This window comes from Oncorhynchus gorbuscha, linkage group LG06, assembly GCF_021184085.1.
Source record: "Oncorhynchus gorbuscha isolate QuinsamMale2020 ecotype Even-year linkage group LG06, OgorEven_v1.0, whole genome shotgun sequence".
Lineage (NCBI taxonomy): Eukaryota > Metazoa > Chordata > Actinopteri > Salmoniformes > Salmonidae > Oncorhynchus > Oncorhynchus gorbuscha.
In genome coordinates this window covers 7,250,587-7,273,486 of record NC_060178.1, presented here as the reverse complement: position 1 = coordinate 7,273,486, position 22,900 = coordinate 7,250,587, and the positions used below count along the sequence as shown (strand labels likewise).

Here is a 22,900-nt window from a genome sequence, read left to right as displayed (position 1 = left end):
TGTGTTTTTCACCACCACCACCACACCTAAATTAAACATCGATACGATATTGGGTATAACTAGTTTAATGATATGGGACATGACATTGGTATAACTAGTTTAATGATATGGGACATGACATTGGTATAACTAGTTTAATGATATGGGACATGACATTGGTATAACTAGTTTAATGATATGGGACATTGGTATAACTAGTTTAATGATATGGGACATTGGTATAACTAGTTTAATGATATGGGACATTGGTGTAACTAGTTTAATGATATGGGACATTGGTATAACTAGTTTAATGATATGGGACATTGGTATAACTAGTTTAATGATATGGGACATGACATTGGTATAACTAGTTTAATGATATGGGACATGACATTGGTGTAACTAGTTTAATGATATGGGACATTGGTATAACTAGTTTAATGATATGGGACATTGGTATAACTAGTTTAATGATATGGGACATGACATTGGTATAACTAGTTTAATGATATGGGACATGACATTGGTGTAACTAGTTTAATGATATGGGACATTGGTATAACTAGTTTAATGATATGGGACATTGGTATAACTAGTTTAATGATATGGGACATGACATTGGTATAACTAGTTTAATGATATGGGACGTTGGTATAACTAGTTTAATGATATGGGACATGACATTGGTATAACTAGTTTAATGATATGGGACATGACATTGGTATAACTAGTTTAATGATATGGGACATGATATTGGTGTAACTAGTTTAATGATATGGGACATGACATTGGTATAACTAGTTTAATGATATGGGACATTGGTGTAACTAGTTTAATGATATGGGACATGACATTGGTGTAACTAGTTTAATGATATGGGACATGACATTGGTATAACTAGTTTAATGATATGGGACATTGGTATAACTAGTTTAATGATATGGGACATGACACAACAGAGAGCAGAGATTGACCAGAGTAGAGATAGAACAGAGTAGAGATAGAACAGAGTAGAGATAGAACAGAGTAGAGATAGAACAGAGTAGAGATAGAACAGAGTAGAGATAGAACAGAGTAGAGATAGAACAGAGTAGAGATAGAACAGAGTAGAGATAGAACAGAGATAGAACAGAGTAGAGATAGAACAGAGTAGAGATAGAACAGAGTAGAGATAGAACAGAGTAGAGATAGAACAGAGTAGAGATTGTACAGAGTAGAGATAGAACAGAGTAGAGATAGAACAGAGTAGAGATTGTACAGAGTAGAGATTGTACAGAGTAGAGATTGAACAGAGCAGATATAACACAGAGCAGAGATTGCACAGAGAGCAGAAGGACAACAATTGTATATAGTAGTTTACAGGCACCAACCTGACCTGGGAGCAATTAGTATTTGTTTTCTTTCAAACACCTTGAGCGTGCGATTGAGCAAGTTTGTTAGCGCCGGGGGGGCAGGATCTGCAACGGGGCTACTCAACTTGTTGTGTTACTCCAGTCGACATCAAATAAAGCACAGATAAAATATTTCGACCCAACCCAGCGTCCTCGGGGAAGAGAAACCGTGACTAATTAAATGTTTCTATATTAGTAAAGCACTGAGAGGCATAAAGAGCAGTGATCTTAGGGTGGTGTGTGTGTGTGTGTGTGTGTGTGTGTGTGTGTGTGTGTGTGTGTGTGTGTGTGTGTGTGTGTGTGTGTGTGTGTGTGTGTGTGTGTGTGTGTGTGTGTGTGTGTGTGTGTGTGTGTGTGTGTGTGTGTGTGTGTGTGTGTGTGTGTGTGTGTGTGTGTAATTACAGAGTCATGTCTTAGTGACAGGCTAAGTCAGAAGGAGTTGCAGAACAGACTGACTAACCTCTGCAGTTCAATGACACTGTGCTATATAGCTGTACAAGGCGGGACACACACACACACACACACACACACACACACACACACGCCACAGGTGGTTGCCACGGTTATCTGGCTTCACTGAAACTAGTCAACAAGGCCAAATGAAGGTTTCTGTCTCAGTAAAACTACACCGCTCAATAGAAATGTTCAATAAATACAGAATGTTGTTGTTGTTGTTGTTGTTCTATAACATATATATTGTTGTTGTTCTATAACATATATATTGTTGTTGTTGTTGTTGTTCTATAACATACATATTGTTGTTGTTGTTGTTGTTCTATAACAGACATATTGTTGTTGTTGTTGTTGTTCTATAACATACATATTGTTGTTGTTGTTGTTGTTCTATAACATACATATTGTTGTTGTTCTATAACATATATATTGTTGTTGTTGTTGTTGTTCTATAACATACATATTGTTGTTGTTGTTGTTGTTCTATAACAGACATATTGTTGTTGTTGTTGTTGTTCTATAACAGACATATTGTTGTTGTTGTTCTATAACAGACATATTGTTGTTGTTCTATAACAGACATATTGTTGTTGTTCTATAACATACATATTGTTGTTGTTCTATAACATACATATTGTTGTTGTTCTATAACATACATATTGTTGTTGTTCTATAACAGACATATTGTTGTTGTTCTATAACAGACATATTGTTGTTGTTCTATAACATACATATTGTTGTTGTTCTATAACATACATATTGTTGTTGTTCTATAACATACATATTGTTGTTGTTCTATAACATACATATTGTTGTTGTTCTATAACATACATATTGTTGTTGTTAACATACATTCTATAACAGACATATTGTTGTGTTGTTCTATAACATACATATTGTTGTTGTTCTATAACAGACATATTGTTGTTGTTCTATAACAGACATATTGGTGTTGTTCTATAACATACATATTGTTGTTGTTCTATAACAGACATATTGGTGTTGTTCTATAACATACATATTGTTGTTGTTGTTGTTGTTCTATAACAGACATATTGTTATTGTTCTATAACAGACATATTGTTGTTGTTCTATAACAGACATATTGGTGTTGTTCTATAACAGACATATTGGTGTTGTTCTATAACAGACATATTGGTGTTGTTCTATAACAGACATATTGGTGTTGTTCTATAACAGACATATTGTTGTTGTTCTATAACAGACATATTGTTGTTGTTCTATAACATACATATTGTTGTTGTTCTATAACATACATATTGTTGTTGTTCTATAACATACATATTGTTGTTCTATAACATACATATTGTTGTTGTTATTGTTCTATAACATACATATTGTTATTGTTCTATAACATACATATTGTTGTTGTTATTGTTCTATAACATACATATTGTTATTGTTCTATAACATACATATTGGTGTTGTTATTGTTCTATAACATACATATTGTTGTTGTTCTATAACATACATATTGGTGTTGTTCTATAACAGACATATTGGTGTTGTTCTATAACAGACATATTGGTGTTGTTCTATAACATACATATTGTTGTTGTTCTATAACATACATATTGTTGTTGTTCTATAACATACATATTGTTGTTGTTCTATAACATACATATTGTTGTTGTTCTATAACATACATATTGGTGTTGTTCTATAACAGACATATTGGTGTTGTTGTTGTTCTATAACATACATATTGGTGTTGTTGTTGTTCTATAACATACATATTGGTGTTGTTCTATAACAGACATATTGTTGTTGTTGTTGTTGTTCTATAACAGACATATTGTTGTTGTTCTATAACATACATATTGTTGTTGTTCTATAACAGACATATTGGTGTTGTTCTATAACAGACATATTGTTGTTGTTCTATAACATACATATTGTTATTGTTCTATAACAGACATATTGTTCTATAACAGACATATTGTTGTTCTATAACATACATATTGTTGTTGTTCTATAACATACATATTGGTGTTGTTCTATAACAGACATATTGTTGTTGTTGTTGTTGTTCTATAACATACATATTGTTATTGTTCTATAACATACATATTGTTATTGTTCTATAACATACATATTGTTGTTGTTGTTCTATAACATACATATTGTTGTTGTTCTATAACATACATATTGTTGTTGTTCTATAACATACATATTGGTGTTGTTCTATAACAGACATATTGTTGTTGTTGTTGTTGTTCTATAACATACATATTGTTGTTGTTCTATAACATACATATTGTTATTGTTCTATAACAGACATATTGGTGTTGTTCTATAACAGACATATTGTTGTTGTTCTATAACATACATATTGGTGTTGTTCTATAACAGACATATTGTTGTTGTTGTTGTTGTTCTATAACATACATATTGTTATTGTTCTATAACATACATATTGTTGTTGTTCTATAACATACATATTGTTGTTGTTGTTCTATAACATACATATTGTTGTTGTTCTATAACATACATATTGTTGTTGTTCTATAACATACATATTGTTGTTGTTCTATAACATACATATTGTTGTTGTTGTTGTTGTTCTATAACATACATATTGTTGTTGTTCTATAACATACATATTGTTATTGTTGTTGTTCTATAACATACATATTGTTATTGTTGTTGTTCTATAACATACATATTGTTGTTGTTGTTGTTCTATAACATACATATTGTTGTTGTTGTTCTATAACATACATATTGTTGTTGTTCTATAACATACATATTGTTATTGTTCTATAACATACATATTGTTGTTGTTCTATAACATACATATTGTTGTTGTTCTATAACATACATATTGTTATTGTTCTATAACATACATATTGTTATTGTTCTATAACATACATATTGGTGTTGTTCTATAACAGACATATTGTTGTTGTTCTATAACATACATATTGTTGTTGTTGTTCTATAACATACATATTGTTGTTGTTGTTGTTGTTCTATAACATACATATTGTTATTGTTCTATAACATACATATTGTTATTGTTCTATAACATACATATTGTTTGTTGTTTGTTCTATAACATACATATTGTTGTTGTTCTATAACATACATATTGTTGTTGTTCTATAACATACATATTGGTGTTGTTCTATAACATACATATTGTTGTTGTTGTTGTTGTTCTATAACATACATATTGTTGTTGTTCTATAACATACATATTGTTGTTGTTGTTGTTCTATAACATACATATTGTTATTGTTGTTGTTCTATAACATACATATTGTTGTTGTTGTTGTTCTATAACATACATATTGTTGTTGTTGTTGTTCTATAACATACATATTGTTGTTGTTCTATAACATACATATTGTTATTGTTCTATAACATACATATTGTTGTTGTTGTTGTTCTATAACATACATATTGTTGTTGTTGTTGTTCTATAACATACATATTGTTATTGTTATTGTTCTATAACATACATATTGTTATTGTTGTTGTTCTATAACATACATATTGTTGTTGTTGTTGTTCTATAACATACATATTGTTATTGTTATTGTTCTATAACATACATATTGTTGTTGTTGTTGTTCTATAACATACATATTGTTGTTGTTGTTGTTCTATAACATACATATTGTTGTTGTTCTATAACATACATATTGTTGTTGTTCTATAACATACATATTGTTATTGTTCTATAACATACATATTGTTGTTGTTCTATAACATACATATTGTTGTTGTTCTATAACATACATATTGTTGTTGTTCTATAACATACATATTGTTATTGTTGTTGTTCTATAACATACATATTGTTGTTGTTGTTGTTCTATAACATACATATTGTTGTTGTTCTATAACATACATATTGTTATTGTTGTTGTTCTATAACATACATATTGTTATTGTTGTTGTTCTATAACATACATATTGTTGTTGTTGTTGTTCTATAACATACATATTGTTGTTGTTGTTGTTCTATAACATACATATTGTTGTTGTTCTATAACATACATATTGTTGTTGTTCTATAACATACATATTGTTATTGTTCTATAACATACATATTGTTATTGTTGTTGTTCTATAACATACATATTGTTGTTGTTGTTGTTCTATAACATACATATTGTTATTGTTGTTGTTCTATAACATACATATTGTTGTTGTTCTATAACATACATATTGTTGTTGTTGTTGTTGTTCTATAACATACATATTGTTGTTGTTCTATAACATACATATTGTTATTGTTCTATAACATACATATTGTTGTTGTTGTTGTTCTATAACATACATATTGTTATTGTTGTTGTTCTATAACATACATATTGTTGTTGTTCTATAACATACATATTGTTATTGTTCTATAACATACATATTGTTGTTGTTGTTGTTCTATAACATACATATTGTTGTTGTTCTATAACATACATATTGTTGTTGTTCTATAACATACATATTGTTATTGTTCTATAACATACATATTGTTATTGTTCTATAACATACATATTGTTGTTGTTGTTGTTATATAACATACATATTGTTGTTGTTATTGTTCTATAACATACATATTGTTGTTGTTGTTGTTCTATAACATACATATTGTTATTGTTATTGTTCTATAACATACATATTGTTATTGTTGTTGTTCTATAACATACATATTGTTGTTGTTGTTGTTCTATAACATACATATTGTTATTGTTGTTGTTCTATAACATACATATTGTTGTTGTTATTGTTCTATAACATACATATTGTTGTTGTTGTTGTTCTATAACATACATATTGTTATTGTTATTGTTGTTGTTGTTATTGTTATTGTTGTTGTTCTATAACATACATATTGTTATTGTTGTTGTTGTTGTTATTGTTGTTGTTCTATAACATACATATTGTTATTGTTATTGTTGTTGTTGTTATTGTTATTGTTATTGTTCTATAACATACATATTGTTATTGTTGTTGTTGTTGTTGTTATTGTTGTTGTTCTATAACATACATATTGTTGTTGTTATTGTTCTATAACATACATATTGTTATTGTTGTTGTTCAATATGTTGTTCACAAAATCTGTCACTTGATGGTTTCATTTCAGAAAGACAAATAATCCGTTTTTTTTGTCAAATGATATATCTCCGCCTCACTGTCAGATTAATAAGTAGTACTGCTGGGTTTTACAGTCAAATGATGTATCTCCGCCTCACTGTCAGATTAATAAGTAGTACTGCTGGGTTTTACAGTCAAATGATGTATCTCCGCCTCACTGTCAGATTAATAAGTAGTACTGCTGGGTTTTACAGTCAAATGATGTGTCTCCGCCTCACTGTCAGATTAATAAGTAGTACTGCTGGGTTTTACAGTCAAATGATGTGTCTCCATATTGCCTCACTGTCAGATTAATAAGTAGTACTGCTGGGTTTTACAGTCAAATGATGTGTCTCCGCCTCACTGTCAGATTAATAAGTAGTACTGCTGGGTTTTACAGTCAAATGATGTGTCTCCGCCTCACTGTCAGATTAATAAGTAGTACTGCTGGGTTTTACAGTCAAATGATGTGTCTCCGCCTCACTGTCAAATTAATAAGTAGTACTGCTGGGTTTTACAGTCAAATGATGTGTCTCCGCCTCACTGTCAGATTAATAAGTAGTACTGCTGGGTTTTACAGTCAAATGATGTATCTCCGCCTCACTGTCAGATAAATAATAAATAAATAAATAAAATACTGCTGGGTTTTACAGTGAAATGTAAAACATAAAATAATATCTTTTTAATAAAGAACTATACAAATAATACATTTGTGACATCAAAATGATTATAAAAACATCTAAGAATAATAATTCAATAAATGAATATGAGATCTGTATGTAAAACATTTACATTTGACATTTCTAATTTAGCAGATGCTCTTACCCAGAGTGCCTTACAGTTAGTGCATTGATCTTAAGATATCTAGGTGAGACAACCACATATCACAGTCTAATATACAGGATACAAACATTACATTACAGCTAAACAATCAATATACAGCATTTTTGTAACAACAAAAAACATTTTCATTCACATAAATTCTATGAATTTAAAAAATCTGAGAACAGTAAAATTTTACACACACATGAATGACCCCATACTGTCTTGCCTAGTTTAATAAAGGTTAAATAAAAAAAATATAAAAAAAATAAGCGATCGTTTCGAACAGAAAAAAATACAAATTTGAAAAGAAAATGGTGGATATAGAGTTTAGGAAATAAACGCTTCATATATAGACTGGTATTACATCCTGTCCTGAGGAAAGAAAATGGTGGATATAGAGTTTAGGAAATAAACGCTTCATATATAGACTGGTATTACATCCTGTCCTGAGGAAAGAAAATGGTGGATATATGAGTTTAGGAAATAAACGCTTCATATATAGACTGGTATTACATCCTGTCCTGAGGAAAGAAAATGGTGGATATAGAGTTTAGGAAATAAACGCTTCATATATAGACTGGTATTACATCCTGTCCTGAGGAAAGAAAATGGTGGATATAGAGTTTAGGAAATAAACGCTTCATATATAGACTGGTATTACATCCTGTCCTGAGGAAAGAAAATGGTGGATATAGAGTTTAGGAAATAAACGCTTCATATATAGACTGGTATTACATCCTGTCCTGAGGAAAGAAAATGGTGGATATAGAGTTTAGGAAATAAACGCTTCATATATAGACTGGTATTACATCCTGTCCTGAGGAAAGAAAATGGTGGATATAGAGTTTAGGAAATAAACGCTTCATATATAGACTGGTATTACATCCTGTCCTGAGGAAAGAAAATGGTGGATATAGAGTTTAGGAAATAAAAAAAATATATAGACTGGTATTACATCCTGTCCTGAGGAAAGAAAATGGTGGATATAGAGTTTAGGAAATAAACGCTTCATATATAGACTGGTATTACATCCTGTCCTGAGGAAAGAAAATGGTGGATATAGAGTTTAGGAAATAAACGCTTCATATATAGACTGGTATTACATCCTGTCCTGAGGAAAGAAAATGGTGGATATAGAGTTTAGGAAATAAACGCTTCATATATAGACTGGTATTACATCCTGTCCTGAGGAAAGAAAATGGTGGATATAGAGTTTAGGAAATAAACGCTTCATATATAGACTGGTATTACATCCTGTCCTGAGGAAAGAAAATGGTGGATATAGAGTTTAGGAAATAAACGCTTCATATATAGACTGGTATTACATCCTGTCCTGAGGAAAGAAAATGGTGGATATAGAGTTTAGGAAATAAACGCTTCATATATAGACTGGTATTACATCCTGTCCTGAGGAAAGAAAATGGTGGATATAGAGTTTAGGAAATAAACGCTTCATATATAGACTGGTATTACATCCTGTCCTGAGGAAAGAAAATGGTGGATATAGAGTTTAGGAAATAAACGCTTCATATATAGACTGGTATTACATCCTGTCCTGAGGAAAGAAAATGGTGGATATAGAGTTTAGGAAATAAACGCTTCATATATAGACTGGTATTACATCCTGTCCTGAGGAAAGAAAATGGTGGATATAGAGTTTAGGAAATAAACGCTTCATATATAGACTGGTATTACATCCTGTCCTGAGGAAAGAAAATGGTGGATATAGAGTTTAGGAAATAAACGCTTCATATATAGACTGGTATTACATCCTGTCCTGAGGAAAGAAAATGGTGGATATAGAGTTTAGGAAATAAACGCTTCATATATAGACTGGTATTACATCCTGTCCTGAGGAAAGAAAATGGTGGATATAGAGTTTAGGAAATAAACGCTTCATATATAGACTGGTATTACATCCTGTCCTGAGGAAAGAAAATGGTGGATATAGAGTTTAGGAAATAAACGCTTCATATATAGACTGGTATTACATCCTGTCCTGAGGAAAGAAAATGGTGGATATAGAGTTTAGGAAATAAACGCTTCATATATAGACTGGTATTACATCCTGTCCTGAGGAAAGAAAATGGTGGATATAGAGTTTAGGAAATAAACGCTTCATATATAGACTGGTATTACATCCTGTCCTGAGGAAAGAAAATGGTGGATATAGAGTTTAGGAAATAAACGCTTCATATATAGACTGGTATTACATCCTGTCCTGAGGAAAGAAAATGGTGGATATAGAGTTTAGGAAATAAACGCTTCATATATAGACTGGTATTACATCCTGTCCTGAGGAAAGAAAATGGTGGATATAGAGTTTAGGAAATAAACGCTTCATATATAGACTGGTATTACATCCTGTCCTGAGGAAAGAAAATGGTGGATATAGAGTTTAGGAAATAAACGCTTCATATATAGACTGGTATTACATCCTGTCCTGAGGAAAGAAAATGGTGGATATAGAGTTTAGGAAATAAACGCTTCATATATAGACTGGTATTACATCCTGTCCTGAGGAAAGAAAATGGTGGATATAGAGTTTAGGAAATAAACGCTTCATATATAGACTGGTATTACATCCTGTCCTGAGGAAAGAAAATGGTGGATATAGAGTTTAGGAAATAAACGCTTCATATATAGACTGGTATTACATCCTGTCCTGAGGAAAGAAAATGGTGGATATAGAGTTTAGGAAATAAACGCTTCATATATAGACTGGTATTACATCCTGTCCTGAGGAAAGAAAATGGTGGATATAGAGTTTAGGAAATAAACGCTTCATATATAGACTGGTATTACATCCTGTCCTGAGGAAAGAAAATGGTGGATATAGAGTTTAGGAAATAAACGCTTCATATATAGACTGGTATTACATCCTGTCCTGAGGAAAGAAAATGGTGGATATAGAGTTTAGGAAATAAACGCTTCATATATAGACTGGTATTACATCCTGTCCTGAGGAAAGAAAATGGTGGATATAGAGTTTAGGAAATAAACGCTTCATATATAGACTGGTATTACATCCTGTCCTGAGGAAAGAAAATGGTGGATATAGAGTTTAGGAAATAAACGCTTCATATATAGACTGGTATTACATCCTGTCCTGAGGAAAGAAAATGGTGGATATAGAGTTTAGGAAATAAACGCTTCATATATAGACTGGTATTACATCCTGTCCTGAGGAAAGAAAATGGTGGATATAGAGTTTAGGAAATAAACGCTTCATATATAGACTGGTATTACATCCTGTCCTGAGGAAAGAAAATGGTGGATATAGAGTTTAGGAAATAAACGCTTCATATATAGACTGGTATTACATCCTGTCCTGAGGAAAGAAAATGGTGGATATAGAGTTTAGGAAATAAACGCTTCATATATAGACTGGTATTACATCCTGTCCTGAGGAAAGAAAATGGTGGATATAGAGTTTAGGAAATAAACGCTTCATATATAGACTGGTATTACATCCTGTCCTGAGGAAAGAAAATGGTGGATATAGAGTTTAGGAAATAAACGCTTCATATATAGACTGGTATTACATCCTGTCCTGAGGAAAGAAAATGGTGGATATAGAGTTTAGGAAATAAACGCTTCATATATAGACTGGTATTACATCCTGTCCTGAGGAAATATGGAATATGTTTGTGAGAACCAGGGAGGGAGCTCTGCAGAAAGAACTATGTGATTTCATGTACATTTTTCACATGTCGTAACAGAACCTTCATTTACCTGTTGTGAACAAAAATTCAACAAGATCTCACAGAAAATGGTGAAATTGACTTCTGAATCCAAACTAGTGCCTAAAACTGGGATTGAACCCGCGAGCCTCAGGCCCGGATCGCACCGTTTACACCAATCCAACATCCCTGTCCACAGTTGTTGATGGTAAGTTTAGGTATTAACTGAAGTAAATATTCACCCATTTTTCGATGTTATATTGTTTTTGTGCATCTCAGAGTTGATGTTCTATCGATTACCTGGGTATCTGAGTTATTGGCGTTCAAGCAGGTAGAAATCTGTCCTGTATTAACGTACCACAGTGATAGTCTCTCTACACAGGAAGTTAATAGGAAGTATCTATCTCTCTACACAGGAAGTTAATAGGAAGTCTCTCTCTACACAGGAAGTTAATAGGAAGTCTCTCTCTCTACACAGGAAGTTAATAGGAAGTCTCTCTCTACACAGGAAGTCTCTCTCTCTCTCTATACACAGGAAGTTAATAGGAAGTCTCTCTCTCTCTCTACACAGGAAGTTAATAGGAAGTCTCTCTCTCTACACAGGAAGTTAATAGGAAGTCTCTCTATCTCTCTACACAGGAAGTTAATAGGAAGTCTCTCTCTACACAGGAAGTTAATAGGAAGTCTCTCTATCTCTCTACACAGGAAGTTAATAGGAAGTCTCTCTCTCTCTACACAGGAAGTTAATAGGAAGTCTCTCTCTCTCTCTACACAGGAAGTTAATAGGAAGTCTCTCTCTCTACACAGGAAGTTAATAGGAAGTCTCTCTCTCTCTCTCTCTCTCTACACTGGAAGTTAATAGGAAGTCTCTCTCTCTCTACACAGGAAGTTAATAGGAAGTCTCGCTCTCTCTACACTGGAAGTTAATAGGAAGTCTATCTCTACACAGGAAGTTAATAGGAAGTCTCTCTCTCTACACAGGAAGTTAATAGGAAGTCTCTCTCTCTCTACACTGGAAGTTAATAGGAAGTCTCTCTCTCTACACAGGAAGTTAATAGGAAGTCTCTCTCTCTCTACACAGGAAGTTAATAGGAAGTCTCTCTCTCTACACAGAAAGTTAATAGGAAGTCTCTCTCTCTCACAGGAAGTTAATAGGAAGTCTCTCTCTCTACACAGGAAGTTAATAGGAAGTCTCTCTCTCTACACAGGAAGTTAATAGGAAGTCTCTCTCTCTACACAGAAAGTTAATAGGAAGTCTCTCTCTCTACACAGGAAGATAATAGGAAGTCTCTCTCTCTACACAGGAAGTTAATAGGAAGTCTCTCTCTCTACACAGGAAGTTAATAGGAAGTCTATCTCTCTACACTGGAAGTTAATAGGAAGTCTCTCTCTCTACACTGGAAGATAATAGGAAGTCTCTCTCTCTACACAGGAAGTTAATAGGAAGTCTCTCTCTCTACACAGGAAGTTAATAGGAAGTCTCTCTCTCTATGACTGTGTGATCACACTCTCCGCAGCCGATGTGAGTAAAACCTTAAACAGATCAACATACACAAGGCCGCAGGGCCAGACGGATTACAAGGACGTAAACTGTTACTATTAGTCTTCACTGACATTTTCAACCTCTCCCTGTCCGAGTCTGTAATACCAACGTGTTTTAAGCAGACCACCATAGTCCCTGTGCCCAAAGAACACTAAGGTAACCTGCCTAAATGACTACCGACCCATAGAACTCACATCTGTAGCTATGAAGTGCTTTGAAAGGCTGGTCATGGCTCATATCAACACCAGAAACACTAGACCTACTCAAATTTGCATACAGCCCCAACAGATCCACAGATGATGCAATCTCTATTGCTCTCCATACTGCCCTTTCCCACCTGGACAAAAGGAACACCTATGTGAGAATGTTATTCATTGACTACAGCTCAGCGTTCAACACCATAGTGCCCTCAAAGCTCATCACTAAGCTAAGGACCCTGGGATGAAACACCTCCCTCTGCAACTGGATCCTGGACTTCCTGACGGGCCGCCTCCAGGTGGTAAGGATAGGTAACAACACATCTGCCATGTTGATCCTAAACACAGGGACCCCTAAGGGGTGCGTGCTCATTCCCCTCCTGTACTCCCTGTTCACTCATGACTGCAAGGCCAGGCACGACTTCAAAACCGTCATTAAGTTTGCCGATGAGTGGTAGGCCTGATCACCGACAACAACGACACAGCCTATAGGGAGGAGGTCAGAGACCTGGCCGTGTGGTGCCAGGACAACCTCTCCCTCAACGTGAGTAAGACAAAGGAGATTATTGTGGACTATAGGAAAAGGAGTCCACAATAAGGAAAAAGGAGGACCGAGCACACCCCATTCTCATCGACGGGGCTATAGTGGAGCAGGTTGAGAATTTCCTTTGTGTCCACATCACCAACAAACTTTCATGGTCCAAACACACCAAGACAGTCGTGAAGAGGGTGCGACAAAGCCTATTCCCCCTCAGGAGACTGAAAAGATTTGGCATGGGTCCTCAGATCCTCAAAAGGTTCTACAGTTGCACCATCAAGAGCAGACTGGTTGCATCACTGCCTGGTACGGCAACTGCTCAGCCTCCGACCGCAAGGCACTACAGAGGGTAGTGCGTACGGCCCAGTACATCACTGGGGCCAAGCTTCCTGCCATGCAGGACCTCTATACCAGGCGGTGTCAGAGGAAGGCCCTAAAAATAGTCAAAGACTGTTCTCTCTGCTACCGCACGACAAGCTGTACCAGAGTACCAAGTCTAGATCCAAGAGGCTTATACACAGTTTCTACCCACAAGCCATAAGACTCCTGAACATCTAATCAAATGGCTCCCCAGACTATTTGCATTGTCCCCCTTTTACACTGCTGCTACTCTCTGTTGTTATCATCTATGCACAGTCACTTTAATAACTCTACCTACCTGTACATATTACCTCAATTACCTGGACTAACCAGTGCACCCGCACATTGACTCTGTACTGGTACCCCCTGTATATAGTCTCCACATTGACTCTGTACTGGTACGCCCTGTATATAGTCTCCACATTGACTCTGTACTGGTAACCCCCTGTATATAGCCTCCACATTGACTCTGTACTGGTACCCCCTGTATATAGTCTCCACATTGACTCTGTACTGGTACCCCTGTATATAGTCTCCACATTGACTCTGTACCGGTAACCCCCTGTATATAGTCTCCACATTGACTCTGTACTGGTACCCCCTGTATATAGTCTCCACATTGACTCTGTACTGGTAACCCCCTGTATATAGCCTCCACATTGACTCTGTACTGGTACCCCCTGTATATAGTCTCCACATTGACTCTGTACTGGTACCCCCTGTATATAGTCTCCACATTGACTCTGTACCGGTAACCCCCTGTATATAGTCTCCACATTGACTCTGTACTGGTACCCCCTGTATATAGTCTCCACATTGACTCTGTACCGGTAACCCCCTGTATATAGCCTCCACATTGACTCTGTACCGGTACCCCCTTTATATAGCCTCCACATTGACTCTGTACCGGTACCCCCTGTATATAGTCTCCACATTGACTCTGTACTGGTACCCCCTGTATATAGTCTCCACATTGACTCTGTACTGGTACCCCCTGTATATAGCCTCCACATTGACTCTGTACCAGTACCCCCTGTATATAGTCTCCACATTGACTCTGTACTGGTACCCCCTGTATATAGTCTCCACATTGACTCTGTACTGGTACCCCCTGTATATAGCCTCCACATTGACTCTGTACCGGTACCCCCTGTATATAGTCTCCACATTGACTCTGTACCGGTAACCCCTGTATATAGTCTCCACATTGACTCTGTACCGGTACCCCCTGTATACAGTCTCCGCATTGACTCTGTACCGGTACCCCCTGTATATAGCCTCCACATTGACTCTGTACCGGTACCACCTGTATATAGCCTCCACATTGACTCTGTACCGGTACCCCCTGTAACCTCCACATTGACTCTGTACCGGTACCCCCTGTATATAGCCTCCACATTGACTCTGTACCCCCTGTATATAGCTGCCACATAGACTCTGTACCCCTGTATATAGCCTCCACATTGACTCTGTACCGGTACCCCCTGTATATAGCCTCCACATTGACTCTGTACCCCCTGTATATAGCCTCCACATTGACTCTGTACCCCCTGTATATAGCCTCCACATTGACTCTGTATCAGTACCCCCCTGTATATAGTATCGTTATTGTTATTTTACTGCTGCTCTTTAATTACTTGTTCCTTTTATTTCTTATTCTTATTCATATTTAAACTGCATTGTTGGTTAGGGGCTTGTAAGTAAGCATTTCACTGTAAGATCTACACCTCTGGTATTCGGCACATGTGACTAATTCAATTTGTTATGATTTGATTTTACAGTACAAAGTTAAAGACAACAAGACTGAACTTGTGGGTGTGTGTGTGTTCCCAGGCAGGTAGGCTGGAGGGAGGGGTGTGTGAGCTTCATACTTGGCTAAGTCAAAGCCTCAGGGAACAGGCAACAAACTGGTTGGTGGAGAATGAGGCCAGAAAGCAAGAGGGAAAGAGTGAGAGGCCAGAAAGCGAGAGGGAAAGAGAGAGAGGCCAGAAAGGAAGAGGGAAAGAGTGAGAGGCCAGAAAGGAAGAGGGAAAGAGTGAGAGGCCAGAAAGGAAGAGGGAAAGAGTGAGAGGCCAGAAAGCGAGAGGAAAAGAGTGAGAGGCCAGAAAGCGAGAGGGAAAGAGTGAGAGGCCAGAAAGTGAGAGGGAAAGAGAGAGAGGCCAGAAAGGAAGAGGGAAAGAGTGAGAGGCCAGAAAGCGAGAGGGAAAGAGTGAGAGGCCAGAAAGGAAGAGGGAAAGAGTGAGAGGCCAGAAAGCGAGAGGAAAAGAGTGAGAGGCCAGAAAGCGAGAGGGAAAGAGTGAGAGGCCAGAAAGTGAGAGGGAAAGAGAGAGAGGCCAGAAAGGAAGAGGGAAAGAGTGAGAGGCCAGAAAGCGAGAGGGAAAGAGTGAGAGGCCAGAAAGCGAGAGGGAACGAGTGAGAGGGAAAGAGTGAGAGGCCAGAAAGCGAGAGGAAAAGAGTGAGAGGCCAGAAAGCGAGAGGGAACGAGTGAGAGGGAAAGAGTGAGAGGCCAGAAAGCGAGAGGAAAAGAATGAGAGGCCAGAAAGCGAGAGGGAAAGAATGAGAGGCCAGAAAGCGAGAGGGAACGAGTGAGAGGGAAAGAGTGAGAGGCCAGAAAGCGAGAGGAAAAGAGTGAGAGGCCAGAAAGCGAGAGGAAAAGAGTGAGAGGCCAGAAAGCGAGAGGGAACGAGTGAGAGGCCAGAAAGCGAGAGGAAAAGAGTGAGAGGCCAGAAAGCGAGAGGGAAAGAGTGAGAGGCCAGAAAGCGAGAGGAAAAGAGTGAGAGGCCAGAAAGCGAGAGGGAAAGAGTGAGAGGCCAGAAAGCGAGAGGGAAAGAGTGAGAGGCCAGAAAGCGAGAGGGAAAGAGTGAGAGGCCAGAAAGCGAGAGGGAACGAGTGAGAGGCCAGAAAGGAAGAGGGAAAGAGTGAGAAGCCAGAAAGCGAGAGGGAAAGAGTGAGAGGCCAGAAAGCGAGAGGGAAAGAGTGAGAGGCCAGAAAGTGAGAGGGAAAGAGAGAGAGGCCAGAAAGCGAGAGGGAACGAGTGAGAGGGAAAGAGTGAGAGGCCAGAAAGCGAGAGGAAAAGAGTGAGAGGCCAGAAAGCGAGAGGGAACGAGTGAGAGGGAAAGAGTGAGAGGCCAGAAAGCGAGAGGAAAAGAATGAGAGGCCAGAAAGCGAGAGGGAAAGAATGAGAGGCCAGAAAGCGAGAGGGAACGAGTGAGAGGGAAAGAGTGAGAGGGCAGAAAGCGAGAGGAAAAGAGTGAGAGGCCAGAAAGCGAGAGGAAAAGAGTGAGAGGCCAGAAAGCGAGAGGGAAAGAGTGAGAGGCCAGAAAGCGAGAGGAAAAGAGTGAGAGGCCAGAAAGCGAGAGGGAAAGAGTGAGAGGCCAGAAAGCGAGAGGAAAAGAGTGAGAGGCCAGAAAGCGAGAGGGAAAGAGTGAGAGGCCAGAAAGGAAGAGGGAAAGAGTGAGAGGCCAGAAAGGAATAGGGAAAGAGTGAGAGGCCAGAAAGGAAGAGGGAGAGTGAGAGGCCAGAAAGGAAGAGGGAAAGAGTGAGAGGCCAGAAAGGAAGAGGGAAAGAGAGAGAGGCCAGAAAGGAAGAGGGAAAGAGTGAGAGGCCAGAAAGGAAGAGGGAACGAGTGAGAGGCCAGAAAGGAAGAGGGAAAGAGAGAGAGGCCAGAAAGGAAGAGGGAAAGAGTGAGAGGCCAGAAAGGAAGAGGGAACGAGTGAGAGGCCAGAAAGGAAGAGGGAAAGAGTGAGAGGCCAGAAAGCGAGAGGGAAAGAGAGAGAGGCCAGAAAGGAAGAGGGAAAGAGTGAGAGGCCAGAAAGCAAGAGGGAAAGAGTGAGAGGCCAGAAAGCGAGAGGAAAAGAGTGAGAGGCCAGAAAGCGAGAGGAAAAGAGTGAGAGGCCAGAAAGCGAGAGGAAAAGAGTGAGAGGCCAGAAAGCGAGAGGGAAAGAGTGAGAGGCCAGAAAGCGAGAGGAAAAGAGTGAGAGGCCAGAAAGCGAGAGGGAAAGAGTGAGAGGCCAGAAAGCGAGAGGGAAAGAGTGAGAGGCCAGAAAGCGAGAGGGAAAGAGTGAGAGGCCAGAAAGCGAGAGGAAAAGAGTGAGAGGCCAGAAAGCGAGAGGAAAAGAGTGAGAGGCCAGAAAGCGAGAGGAAAAGAGTGAGAGGCCAGAAAGCGAGAGGGAAAGAGTGAGAGGCCAGAAAGCGAGAGGAAAAGAGTGAGAGGCCAGAAAGCGAGAGGGAAAGAGTGAGAGGCCAGAAAGCGAGAGGGAAAGAGTGAGAGGCCAGAAAGCGAGAGGGAAAGAGTGAGAGGCCAGAAAGCGAGAGGGAAAGAGTGAGAGGCCAGAAAGCGAGAGGGAAAGAGTGAGAGGCCAGTAAGCGAGAGGAAAAGAGTGAGAGGCCAGAAAGCGAGAGGGAAAGAGTGAGAGGCCAGAAAGTGAGAGGGAAAGAGAGAGAGGCCAGAAAGGAAGAGGGAAAGAGTGAGAGGCCAGAAAGCGAGAGGGAAAGAGTGAGAGGCCAGAAAGCGAGAGGGAACGAGTGAGAGGGAAAGAGTGAGAGGCCAGAAAGCGAGAGGAAAAGAGTGAGAGGCCAGAAAGCGAGAGGGAACGAGTGAGAGGGAAAGAGTGAGAGGCCAGAAAGCGAGAGGAAAAGAATGAGAGGCCAGAAAGCGAGAGGGAAAGAATGAGAGGCCAGAAAGCGAGAGGGAACGAGTGAGAGGGAAAGAGTGAGAGGCCAGAAAGCGAGAGGAAAAGAGTGAGAGGCCAGAAAGCGAGAGGAAAAGAGTGAGAGGCCAGAAAGCGAGAGGAGAGGCCAGAAAGCGAGAGAAAAGAGTGAGAGGCCAGAAAGCGAGAGGGAAAGAGTGAGAGGCCAGAAAGCGAGAGGAAAAGAGTGAGAGGCCAGAAAGCGAGAGGGAAAGAGTGAGAGGCCAGAAAGCGAGAGGGAAAGAGTGAGAGGCCAGAAAGCGAGAGGGAAAGAGTGAGAGGCCAGAAAGCGAGAGGGAACGAGTGAGAGGCCAGAAAGGAAGAGGGAAAGAGTGAGAGGCCAGAAAGCGAGAGGGAAAGAGTGAGAGGCCAGAAAGCGAGAGGGAAAGAGTGAGAGGCCAGAAAGTGAGAGGGAAAGAGAGAGAGGCCAGAAAGCGAGAGGGAACGAGTGAGAGGGAAAGAGTGAGAGGCCAGAAAGCGAGAGGAAAAGAGTGAGAGGCCAGAAAGCGAGAGGGAACGAGTGAGAGGGAAAGAGTGAGAGGCCAGAAAGCGAGAGGAAAAGAATGAAGAGAAAGAGAGGGAAAGAATGAGAGGCCAGAAAGCGAGAGGGAACGAGTGAGAGGGAAAGAGTGAGAGGGCAGAAAGCGAGAGGAAAAGAGTGAGAGGCCAGAAAGCGAGAGGAAAGAGTGAGAGGCCAGAAAGCGTGAGGGAGGTGAGAGGCCAGAAAGCGAGAGGAAAAGAGTGAGAGGCCAGAAAGCGAGAGGGAAAGAGTGAGAGGCCAGAAAGCGAGAGGAAAAGAGTGAGAGGCCAGAAAGCGAGAGGGAAAGAGTGAGAGGCCAGAAAGCGAGAGGGAAAGAGTGAGAGGCCAGAAAGCGAGAGGGAAAGAGTGAGAGGCCAGAAAGCGAGAGGGAAAGAGTGAGAGGCCAGAAAGGAAGAGGGAAAGAGTGAGAGGCCAGAAAGCGAGAGGGAAAGAGTGAGAGGCCAGAAAGCGAGAGGGAAAGAGTGAGAGGCCAGAAAGTGAGAGGGAAAGAGGAAAGAAAGGAAGAGGGAAAGAGTGAGAGGCCAGAAAGCGAGAGGGAAAGAGTGAGAGGCCAGAAAGCGAGAGGGAACGAGTGAGAGGGAAAGAGTGAGAGGCCAGAAAGCGAGAGGAAAAGAGTGAGAGGCCAGAAAGCGAGAGGGAACGAGTGAGAGGGAAAGAGTGAGAGGCCAGAAAGCGAGAGGAAAAGAATGAGAGGCCAGAAAGCGAGAGGGAAAGAATGAGAGGCCAGAAAGCGAGAGGGAACGAGTGAGAGGCCAGAAAGCGAGAGGAAAAGAATGAGAGGCCAGAAAGCGAGAGGGAAAGAGTGAGAGGCCAGAAAGCGAGAGGGAAAGAGTGAGAGGCCAGAAAGGAAGAGGGAAAGAGAGAGAGGCCAGAAAGCGAGAGGGAACGAGTGAGAGGCCAGAAAGCGAGAGGGAAAGAGTGAGAGGCCAGAAAGGAAGAGGGAAAGAGTGAGAGGCCAGAAAGCGAGAGGGAAAGAGTGAGAGGCCAGAAAGCGAGAGGGAACGAGTGAGAGGGAAAGAGTGAGAGGCCAGAAAGCGAGAGGGAAAGAGTGAGAGGCCAGAAAGCGAGAGGAAAAGAATGAGAGGCCAGAAAGCGAGAGGGAAAGAGTGAGAGGCCAGAAAGCGAGAGGGAAAGAGTGAGAGGCCAGAAAGGAAGAGGGAAAGGCCAGAAAGCGAGAGGGAACGAGTGAGAGGCCAGAAAGCGAGAGGGAAAGAGTGAGAGGCCAGAAAGGAAGAGGGAAAGAGTGAGAGGCCAGAAAGCGAGAGGGAAAGAGTGAGAGGCCAGAAAGCGAGAGGGAACGAGTGAGAGGGAAAGAGTGAGAGGCCAGAAAGCGAGAGGAAAAGAATGAGAGGCCAGAAAGCGAGAGGACTTGAGAGGCCAGAAAGCGAGAGGGAACAGTGAGAGGCCAAAAGCGAGAGGGAACTTTGAGAGGCCAGAAAGCGAGTCTGAGAGGCCAACGAGAGAAAAGAATGAGAGGCCAGAAAGCGAGAGGGAAAGAGTGAGAGGCCAGAAAGCGAGAGGGAAAGAGTGAGAGGCCAGAAAGGAAGAGGGAAAGAGTGAGAGGGAAAGATTAAAAAGACTGCACCCCAAGGACTTGGGCCTAACCCTGCTGACAACATGCAAACACTACCTGTCACTCAACAGGCACCTTTTCCTGGTCTGTCTACAACAAGATCACAAAGGTTCCCTTCTAAATTCAACATAGTTCCATTTAGAATGCATAGTTAAGGGTTCCAAAGGTTCCCTTCTAAATTCAACATAGTTCCATTTAGAATGCATAGTTAAGGGTTCCAAAGGTTCCCTTCTAAATTCAACATAGTTCCATTTAGAATGCATTATTAAGGGTTCCAAAGGTTCCCTTCTAAATTCAACATAGTTCCATTTAGAATGCATAGTTAAGGGTTCCAAAGGTTCCCTTCTAAATTCAACATAGTTCCATTTAGAATGCATAGTTAAGGGTTCCAAAGGTTCCCTTCTAAATTCAACATAGTTCCATTTAGAATGCATAGTTAAGGGTTCCAAAGGTTCCCTTCTAAATTCAACATAGTTCCGTTTAGAATGTATTATTAAGGGTTCCAAAGGTTCCCTTCTAAATTCAACATAGTTCCGTTTAGAATGCATTATTAAGGGTTCCAAAGGTTCCCTTCTAAATTCAACATAGTTCCGTTTAGAATGCATTATTAAGGGTTCCAAAGGTCCCCTTCTAAATTCAACATAGTTCCGTTTAGAATGCATTATTAAGGGTTCCAAAGGTTCCCTTCTAAATTCAACATAGTTCCATTTAGAATGCATAGTTAAGGGTTCCAAAGGTTCCCTTCTAAATTCAACATAGTTCCGTTTAGAATGCATTATTAAGGGTTCCAAAGGTTCCCTTCTAAATTCAACATAGTTCCATTTAGAATGCATTATTAAGGGTTCCAAAGGTTCCCTTCTAAATTCAACATAGTTCCGTTTAGAATGTATTATTAAGGGTTCCAAAGGTTCCCTTCTAAATTCAACATAGTTCCGTTTAGAATGCATTATTAAGGGTTCCAAAGGTTCCCTTCTAAATTCAACATAGTTCCGTTTAGAATGCATTATTAAGGGTTCCAAAGGTTCCCTTCTAAATTCAACATAGTTCCGTTTAGAATGCATTATTAAGGGTTCCAAAGGTTCCCTTCTAAATTCAACATAGTTCCATTTAGAATGCATAGTTAAGGGTTCCAAAGGTTCCCTTCTAAATTCAACATAGTTCCGTTTAGAATGCATTATTAAGGGTTCCAAAGGTTCCCTTCTAAATTCAACATAGTTCCATTTAGAATGCATTATTAAGGGTTCCAAAGGTTCCCTTCTAAATTCAACATAGTTCCGTTTAGAATGTATTATTAAGGGTTCCAAAGGTTCCCTTCTAAATTCAACATAGTTCCGTTTAGAATGTATTATTAAGGGTTCCAAAGGTTCCCATAGTGGACGAACGGCAATGTTTCTTTGAGGCATTAATTCCACATGGTTACAAGGTGAATTTAAAAATGAACAGTTTAGGCATTAATTCCACATGGTTACAATGTGAATTTAAAAATGAACAGTATAGGCATTAATTCCACATGGTTACAAGGTGAATTTAAAAATGAACAGTTTAGGCATTAATTCCACATGGTTACAAGGTGAATTTAAAAATGAACAGTTTAGGCATTAATTCCACATGGTTACAAGGTGAATTTAAAAATGAACAGTTTAGGCGTTAATTCCACATGGTTACAAGGTAAACGTAAAAATGAACAGTTTAGGCATTAATTCCACATGGTTACAAGGTAAACGTAAAAATGAACAGTTTAGGCATTAATTCCACATGGTTACAAAGTACATTTAAAAATGAACAGTTTAGGCATTAATTCCACATGGTTACAAAGTACATTTAAAAATGAACAGTTTACGCATTAATTCCACATGGTTACAAGGTACATTTAAAAATGAACAGTTTAGGCATTAATTCCACATGGTTACAAGGTACATTTAAAAATGAACAGTTTACGCATTAATTCCACATGGTTACAAGGTACATTTAAAAATGAACAGTTTAGGCATTAATTCCACATGGTTACAAGGTACATTTAAAA

At 38.9% G+C, this 22,900-nt stretch overlaps 1 protein-coding gene across 1 annotated transcript in view; it reads right to left on the bottom strand.

Annotated features, from left to right (window-relative positions):
- LOC124037471 (plakophilin-3-like) overlaps window positions 1-22,900 on the bottom strand; it is an 85,653-nt gene that overhangs the window by 52,597 nt on the left and 10,156 nt on the right. The gene's annotated exons all lie outside the window — the stretch shown is intronic.